Here is an 8,357-nt window from a genome sequence, read left to right as displayed (position 1 = left end):
ATCCATCCATCTATACAAAAAATTTCAAAATACTTCATCATCTCTTATCCATCAATCTGCATAGATCTTAAAACACTCTATTCTCTATCATTTATCCTTCTCCATAGATCTCAAAGCACTCTATCCTTTGTCGTCTATCCATCTGTGTAGATCTCAAAGCCATTCATTTATGGTCATCATTTATCTGATAGATCTCAAAGCACTCTAACCTTAAAGCACTTTGTCTTTTGTTGTACATATGCCTACATAGATCTCAAAGCACTCCTTCTTCAATCAACGATACTTCTATACAGATCTCAAAGCACTTTATTTTCTGTCATGCATCTACATAGATCTTAAAGCACTATCCTCTATCATTCATCTACTTGTACAGATCTCAAAATACTCCTTCCTCTTCAACTTTTTGTACAGATCTCAAAATACTCTATCCTATCATTCGTTCGCTTACACAGCTTACAAAGCACTTCATTCTCTATCATCTATCCATTTATACAAATCTCAAAGTACTTCATCATCTATCAGCCTGCATAGATCTCAAAGTACTATATTTTTTATTATTTATCCACATGCATAGTTCTCAAAGTGCTCAATCCTCTATTATCCATTCATTTACATAGATCTCAATAAACTTTATCCTCTATCATCTATCCACTTACACAAATCTCAAAGTACTCCATCATTTTCATCTTTCTGAACAGCTATCAAAGTACCATATCCTCTATCATTTATCTATCTACATAAATCTCAAAAATTTTCAGCCTCTATCATCGATTTGTTTGTACAAGTCTCATAACACTCCATCCTCTATTATCCACTTGTTTATGCAGATCTCAAAGTACTCCATCCTATATTATTATCTGTTTGCATGGATCTCAAAGCACTCTATCTTTTATTATTCATCAATCAATATAGATATCAAAGCACTCCATTCTTTATCATTCAACCACCCATACAGATCTCAAAATGCTTGTATTTAATTCATGTTAAAACAAGAGTTTCTCGCTAAGTTAATGAAAAGTACATTTATGAGATTTTATAAAAATTTAGCTATCAAGTGTATCTTCACATGATAACTTTTTTTTTTAAAAAAATAAAAATAGACGGCCGGGACATATCATAATAATTTTGAAATTTTGATGTAAATTTTTTAGGATTTAAATATAAATAATCCAAACTTAAAGGAACATCTTTATATTTTTTTTCTAATTTTAATTTTAATTTTCTTAGAAACAAGACATAACAATTAACAAGTGGAGCACTAAGCATTAATAAAATCTTCTAGAGTCTAAACAAAATTGAGAATGACAGGCAGGCCAAAGATTGCCTGCCATTCTCAGCACTTGCATCGATCTGAGTTTTTAACTTCCAAGTTGGATTAATTTACTTCATGTTTTTCTTTTATAAGAATTGATTGCTTTCACATGATGTGCATGTCTGATTACAACATCAATTAGATACAGCATGCGTTTGGTGACATTGACAGTGATGTTGAGACCGAAGATTAATCCTCAATATGTGTCTTAGTTGGAGTTCTTAACTCACAAATTAGTTACTTTTACTAAAAAAATTCCTTTGGATTATTTTACTAAAAAATTAGGTTGCTTTGTCGCTAAAATATTACTTACATCTCCTATACGCAACCTTTTTAATAGAAAAACCATGGCTCTAAAATATCTAGCACCAACCTTTAGTTGCAGCTGGACGAAACTCAATTATCAGCAACTAAAGTTTCAGGTAACTTGAGCTAATTAGAGGCATCTGCATCGAACCAAACAACCTCTAAAACGAACTACGCTATTTATAACCAATACGAATTTAGTTTTGATTAATGAAGGAAAAGGATGGATAGAGCCAAAGCTAACTAGCATGGAATTAAGATTTTTTTTCTTTTTTTGTGTAAGCTTGAATGAATCATAAAAGAAGAGGACCGTTGTGTTTTGCTGGCAATGTCCGGCACTTGGTCCAATGAACTGAGTCCCGTTTTGCTGGCAATCTCCGGTACCTGGTATTTCTATATATATATAAAAAAAAAAAATCGCCGGTACGTGGTACGATGCACCTGGTCTAAAGTGAAGCTTTTCCGTGCAAGTGGGAATTTAATATATATTCCTTGCTCCGTTAAGCACGTTGAGGCATGGCAGGGGACCACGCTCGCCCTCAAAAGAACCCAACCATCCTCCAATCGTACGGCTATCCAAACGGAAGACGATAAAAATGATCGTAATCAAGATTAAAAGGATAAAAAGGGCGATTAACGTACCTAATGGTACAAACTTAATTTAACCCACGTTCCCACCGCCGACAACACCCACGTGTCGACGACCTAAGTTGGCACGTCGGGGGTCCAGCGTCGGGCCTCTCTGTCCACGTGGAAAGGGAGCAGTGGGGGCACCCGCTACTACCTGTTCAATGGCCAACACGTATTCTTAAAAAAAAAAAAAAAAAAGGGAAAAGCTGCGAAATGAGTGCACCGGCTCCGTTCCCCCCCCCCCCCCACTTTGATTATAATACTCCGCAGGAATCGTCCCCCATCATGGCGTCGCCCAGATATTTTCCAGCCCCCAACCCCCTCCCTGGCGACATGAACCACGTGGAAGAGACCTAATAGACCAGCTGTCACTCGGGACCACTCCTAGGTTACACTTTATCGATTCCGTGGACAAAATACTTTGAAGTGTGTTTCGTTTCGGTTTCAAAAATTTCGAGGGATATAAAGAAATAGGGTGGGCGACGTGGATAGAGATCAGCCGCTTCTCTCCCCCATTTATTTAAACCCTTGGGAACACATGACACGGCCGAGATATTTTGGTGTTCCTTCGTCTTTCCCTCTCGATTCTTCCCCGCTCCTTGGATTCAATCTCTCTCTTGGCCTTCCTTTAGAACTCTTGCTACGTCGTTGCTCTCGCATTTCCTTATTGTTGGATCGGTTCTTGGGGTTATGCGTGATTTGCTGTCGGATTGTGGCCGGAGGGTAGGTCAGTTTGAGTTTGAGAAATGGAAGAGAGAGGGAGAGGGAGAGTTATGGAGAGGATCTGAGGGTGGAATTTTTTGGCCTGGGGAGGGGATCTCAGGTAAAGAGGATTTCATGTATAACTTGAATTCAGATGTGCTGCGCGAGATTTAAATTCGGTTCTTGAAAATATTGTGTTTCGTTATTATTGATTTGATTTATTTTCTTTTGCTTCTTCTGGTTATGATTTTGGTGCGGCTTAAGTTAATGCCTAAATCCATTTCCCCCCTCTCTGAAGAAAGAATGGCTGAACTTGCTTTATTAAGAGTTTCCAAATATGTAATAGGCTAATATTTTTCAACCCCTATATCACGACTTTGCTCTCTCTCTCTCTCTCTCTCTGTCACATATACACGCACAAAAACAGTTTTTTGGTTTATCTGTTGTTAATCTAATACTGTGAGTGTTGTCTTTGTACCACAATGTTGAGCAACAACTAGGGTACCTTAATAGATCTATTATGGGCTGATTGCTTTGTTCTTGATAGAATTCTTTAGCCATAGGTTGGCTTTTATGAGTTAGCGTATTGGCATAAAATTCATTGAGTGGGTAGTTCTATGTGCTTATTTTTTTTGCTTTAATTAAATTTATTTGAAACCTGTTTTACTTAAGCTTGCAAGTTTTGGTGATTATCAGTTATCTGTACTGGTATGGAGTGATTTTAAGACTTAGTTGTCTAGATCAATTAAAGATTACCTCATAGAAAACTATTGCCATTTTGAGAGCTAGTTGTAAACATATTGGGACTTTGATGGCTCATATCTTGATTTAGCAAGCTAGAAAACCTTATAAATTAGGTGATACCTTTTGCTTGGGACATGTACTGTTGGACACTCTTCTTGTAATGTTATAGAAATTCTCTAAAGCAACAGTTAATTTATTTGTTTCCTTGTATGTTCATTTTATACATAATCATCTATAGGTTAAATGCATAACATCATTGCATGTCAATATCACACTCAATAGTTGTCAAGTTCACACACTAAAATTGCTGAGTAACTCCTTTTTCTATCATGTAGTAGTAGCATGGCTACTGTCAGATGGCGTTATTTACTGACTCTTGGCAATTATTGTTGGGACAAAATTTCTATTTCATTATTTTATAGATGTACTCACATTGAAGCAAGAATATTACAGCAAGAGATGCACATTTAGGATCATGTTGACCACAGCAAGCAAAATCTTAATGTAAGAACCATGCGGGCCTAAAATTTGGACTTGCAGTATGTCTAACATTCATCATGCATACTGATCGAGTAGCCTTGCTAACTTCTTGTTTGTAAAGAAGCTATCAGTGTCTTCCTTTAATGCTATCCTTACCCTTTTTTTTTTGGAAAAAAAAAATTTTCTAGCCATACTGATTGAGTAGCCTTGCTATCATGTTTAGCCTTACTTATTTGAGTACTACCCTTGACTAGCATTGACTAACTTCTTGTTTTGGTGCACCGACTGCCCCTAGTAAGTAGACAAACTTTATTTCCTCATCCTGGATTCCATGATAGTCTCCTAAGCCCAACATTTAGTTCTTTCGATTGATCATCTGGATCGATCTTAGACTACCCATCTTCATAGCCTTGTCTCTCTTACTCCTTGTGCTTGATCAGCCTTTGAGTCCATCATCTTCTCCTTAGCCCATTGATGAAGGTCCTATTTATTGGCATGCGTGAGGAAAAAAAAGTAAGGAAGCCTGCGCATATCACTTGGTTTGTCTAATATTGGCCTGTCTTTGGTTTCGATGATTCTTGAGCTAGTTGATCTTCGGATCATCCTCATTGTGAATGGGGTTTGCATTGAGAGAATGAATATACACTTCTTCCTTGGGCTGCTTGGTAGTGTAGTTTAGCCTTAACCTCATGCTATAATGTTTATACAGTAACATTTCAAGATAACAACGTACAAAGCTATTCTTTTCTCTCCATTGGATTAATGAGAACATGCTCGAGTTTCTCTTGCACCTTCGAGATAAATGGATTGAGAGAGGATGCAAACTATAATCTTCCTTAGATTTGGGGCAATTTGCCATACTAAATTCATTAGTCAGCCACCACAAATATTCATATCAGCAGATATGTAACTGTTCTGCAACTAGGAAGTACCTGAATTCAATGCAATGTAATCTTTCAAACATGTGCAAGATTGTGATATATAAATTTTCTCACTCTATAAAAAAAATGTTGAGCTTCCGTACTTTCTTGGCCATGACATTTTGCCATCTCTTCCCATCTTTTGCGTAGGGTATATTTCCACCTAGTTGGTGAGGCCTCTAATTCCATAGTTGGATTCTAACCTGCCCCGCCTGTGATAACCAACACTTGGTTTTCTGTGGCAATGGAAAGTTGTGGAAATGTGGTAGTATTGCATTCTAATCTCATCAAATGAGGATCAATTTTTCTCAAATGAGGATCAGTTTTTTCTTTTGAAATGATGCACCATGTAAATTTCTTTGCAGTAATCAATTATAGATAACCAGCAAAACAATTATAATGAACAATTTAGAGTGACTGTTATTTTGCTATATTTGAATCAATTGCCTCATTGTTGTTTTTCTTTTGAAATGATGTACCAAGTAAATATGTTAGTAATTGTCAGTTACATAGACTATTGTGCATTTGTGACTTGGGTATCATGGGTTTAAACATGGAAACAGCCTCTCTGCATGTGGGGATAAGGCTACATATGTCTCACCGTCCCCAAACCCGGTAGTAATGGGAGCCTCATGCACCAGGCCACCCTTTTTAGTCAGTTAAGTGGAGCTAGTAAAATATATATAATAAGCAATTGTGAGCATCTTTATTGTTTTGCTATGTTTTATCATGTGCATGAATCGATGATAATATGCAAAATTTCAGATAACATAAATGATGGCTTTATGTTTCTGAAAACGTTTACTAATTGTGGTTATACAAAAGATAAGCAGATGCTGATGACTGTGCATGGGCAAGAGAATATGACTTTTGGAAGATTATTTGTTGAGATGCATTCTCATGGACATTTAGAAAATAAAAATAGCACAAGAGCCCTTCATCCTTAATTTCTCATAAACTATCAACCGACATGAGGAATTATTTTTTGGAGTTTTTGCAACACCTATGCATAATATATTCAACAATAAAGAACTTAATGGGGTTTACAGTTTTATGATCATGGTAATTATCGGTCAAGTTGAATCTATACTTACAATGGACTAAACTATACATTGTTTTCACTAGCCAATGCAAGAGGACGTAACAAGCTCGAGGTGGCAACTGCATAACTTGCAAGAAATTCCATGGTACGTCTATTTTCCTTAAAAGCCTTAACATGCCAATGCATTTAATTAGAATCAAGATGTTTCTATCATGACCTACAAATGCCAAAACTTTTGAACTTTTTGGTAAAGATGATGTCTAGGGACTCGATGGTACCTCTCAACTTAGATTCTAGCCTATGGTTGAAAGTTGTTCAAGGTTACCTTGCTAAAACCATTCAGAAATTTTAATTGATAGAATTCTATGATCAATTTGAAACGTATGAGAATGGATGATTACTAAAACAAGGTTCTATACTTTGTTACCTCGGTAATTATGTTTTCAGAAACCAATTGGTTTGATTGTGGGATGGAAATTCAATTTCATAGTCAATACTTCCAAATATATGCCATGAAAATGAACCATTTATTTACTTTAGCATGGGTGACCAAATACAGCTTATGTTCCATTATTTAAATCAATGCTTTAGTTTCTTATATTATCATGGCAAAAATAGGTTGGGTGAGGATGTGATGCCAAATGCTTATGCAAGGAATCATTTAGTGAAATTGCTTCACTTATTACTTTTGGGTGAGCTAATGAAAAGTTTCTAAAAAAATATTCACACTGACAAGCATATTGTTGTCGACAAATCTCCCTCCCTCTCCCCCCCCCACTCAATCTCCTCCACGCCCCCCCCCATCCTTCTGGTTCTCTAATTTGACAAAATTGGGGCTTAGCTTCTGAACATGGTAATTGTGAATGGAAGATATTATGGATTCATCCATGCCAATGTACAATATGTGGTATTCCTTGTCATTTTCATATTTTACTATTTTCATAGGACTGAAGGCATGGAGTATGAGCTTTCTTTGTGCAACTAAGAAAGTTATGGATGGGTCCGAGCAGATGGCATAAAGCGAGAACTTTATAAAGGAGATTATTGCCAATGTGTGCTAGACAAACACAACTTGGCATGGAAAAGTGAAATAAATGTTTCAGTTTGACGGTCTCTTTTTGATTTTTGGCTTTTTTGCCTTCTTAGCTAAAAAGGATTTTTGATGTTAGGTGGTAATTCTCGGAGAAGAAGTTAGATGATATATTTTGAGTTATTTATGGTTTTGCTTATTATAGTATTTTGTGACACCTTTTTTAGGCTATGAACTGCTTCATGAGTCAGCCCTTTGTGATGTTTGTGCCTTGGTGGAATTATTTTGTATCTCCACCTGCTAATCTGCTGCATTCAAATAAATGTCCTGACTCCATCTATTCCATCCAGATGTGGAAGTAGACATTTGTTGTATCTGTGTTGGTAATCAGTTGTGTAGACTTGTAATCATGAATTTCAAATGTGTTAGATGCATGAAAATTTGATATTTCTAGTTCGCAACGACCTTCATAAAGCTGTATTTTGGTATCGATGAGCATAAAAACCGTCAATCTCTAAAGGCTTCACGTTCTTGTGGTACGCCCGCCCAACCTCCACCCACACCCCCCCGCTCCCCCCTGTGCTTCAGTCTAAACTCTTGAACCCAAAGTTTTCCTTTTCTAATGTGATGTATTAATTGAACCTTGAATGTCACTATAGTCCTGTTTCTTAGAATCTCTTTTCTAGTTACCACTCGTATCTCACTTTTTTTTTCTTTTCTCGGCTTTACATGTTTTGTCCATCCTCAGGTTTAGTGGATTAAGTTTGGATTTTGATCAACTATTTGTGCTTTTTCAGATGTTATATCCTTCTTAAAGAGTACATATGTTATATGCTGCTATGTGTTGTTTGCATATTTCTCACGGTGATATCTTCTTTGTAGATCTATCTTATTATGCTCTTTCTGATCCTATTTTTTTCTCCTATTGTTATCAGTTTTATATTACTTTGACATGCTGTTCCTTGTTGATCTTCCATTATCTAAGACTTCATTTGTACCTGTTTATGAATACTTATGCCATTGATACTGCATGGTTCTCTGTTTTCTCTACGGTTGAGGACCCCAGTTCTCTGATGCCTCCTACTGGACATGACTATCTTGTGATTGCAGACTCATATACCATGTTTCACCCTTTTTTTCCTAGTCATCTATAATGATCATGACCATAGACATTAAGTGGCTGGTATTACT

At 36.5% G+C, this 8,357-nt stretch overlaps 1 long non-coding RNA gene across 26 annotated transcripts in view; it reads left to right on the top strand.

Moving 5' to 3' along the window:
• The first annotated feature begins 2,780 nt into the window (after positions 1–2,780).
• The window catches only part of LOC105053230 (uncharacterized), a 31,328-nt gene continuing 25,751 nt past the window's right edge, over positions 2,781–8,357 (top strand). For 8 of the 26 annotated variants that reach the window (XR_012135080.1, XR_012135073.1, XR_012135076.1 and 5 more), the window contains exons 1-2: positions 2,783–3,071; positions 6,220–6,281. This is a non-coding gene — a long non-coding RNA (uncharacterized lncRNA). Of the gene's footprint in view, positions 3,072–6,219; positions 6,282–7,081; positions 7,247–8,357 lie in introns of all 26 variants that reach the window. The other 18 variants (XR_012135092.1, XR_012135089.1, XR_012135088.1 and 15 more) reach the window with 9 other exon arrangements.

The sequence above is a fragment of the Elaeis guineensis genome, chromosome 10, assembly GCF_000442705.2.
Source record: "Elaeis guineensis isolate ETL-2024a chromosome 10, EG11, whole genome shotgun sequence".
NCBI lineage: Eukaryota > Viridiplantae > Streptophyta > Magnoliopsida > Arecales > Arecaceae > Elaeis > Elaeis guineensis.
Note: the sequence above shows the minus strand (reverse complement) of the source record. Positions and strands in the feature narration are given on the sequence as shown.